The sequence below is a fragment of the Chinchilla lanigera genome, unplaced genomic scaffold (assembly GCF_000276665.1).
Source record: "Chinchilla lanigera isolate Chin_1 unplaced genomic scaffold, ChiLan1.0 scaffold00078, whole genome shotgun sequence".
Classification (NCBI taxonomy): Eukaryota; Metazoa; Chordata; class Mammalia; order Rodentia; family Chinchillidae; genus Chinchilla; species Chinchilla lanigera.
The window spans coordinates 9,541,137-9,541,863 of record NW_004955479.1 but is presented as its reverse complement, the minus strand read 5'-3'; the positions used below and the strand labels follow the sequence as shown (position 1 = coordinate 9,541,863).

At 67.4% G+C, this 727-nt stretch overlaps 1 protein-coding gene across 2 annotated transcripts in view; it reads right to left on the bottom strand.

Annotated features, from left to right (window-relative positions):
• The window catches only part of Calu (calumenin), a 30,616-nt gene extending 30,326 nt beyond the window's left edge, over positions 1-290 (bottom strand). For both annotated transcript variants that reach the window (XM_005402382.2, XM_013503287.1), the window contains exon 1: positions 192-290. The gene's annotated coding sequence lies outside the window, so the exon portion shown is untranslated. The remainder of the gene's footprint in view (positions 1-191) is intronic.
• Positions 291-727: the final 437 nt, after the last annotated feature.

Below are 727 nucleotides of genomic sequence, written 5' to 3'. Positions count from 1 at the left end.
GGCCGGTGCAGGCCGGGCAGCGCGGCCGGGGCTCTGGGATCGCCGGAGGCTCAGCCCTCGGCCTCGGCGCCAGCAGGAACGCGGGCCCCGGTTGAGGAAGGGCCACTTGCTCCAGCAGCCAGGCAGGGGGACAGAAAAAAGCTGATCAGGGACGCGACGCCGGGTGAGGGACTGGGCGCCACGGCACCTACCGTTCTCGGCGTCCGCACGGCCCAGGGTACCGTGGCCGCAGCTCACCCTAAGGCTCGGCTCACGCGCTCCAGCACCGCCCAACCGGAAGCGGCCTCTTGCCCCGCCCCCATCCGCCTGGCCGGCGGCCTCCCGACCAATCATCAACCATCCCGCCGCTGATGCGGAGCTTTTCCTGGCAGCCATTGGTCCTTCAGTCGCGTAGCCGGGATAGGCTGGAAAGCGCCACGTCCCCGGGAGCGCGCTAAGCTGCGTGGACCGGATTCCCGCCCAACTCTGGTCCCCGGGCCTGTGCCGAGGGCCAGCCTCGGCCCCCTGCTCCACCGGAGTGTGGGAGCGGCAGTCCGATCGCCACGTCCTCGTTCACAGCGCGTGACTCTGCCTATACAGGGCTTCTCGGATTACTCCGCTGGACATCTTCATCTCCTCAAATCCAACTGTGTCCGTCACTGCCTATAGTGAACCATCCGAACTCGTCCCCTTAAACGCTGCCGCCCTGATGTGCTATCTGCGGGAGCCTCTCTACTGTAGCTACGGT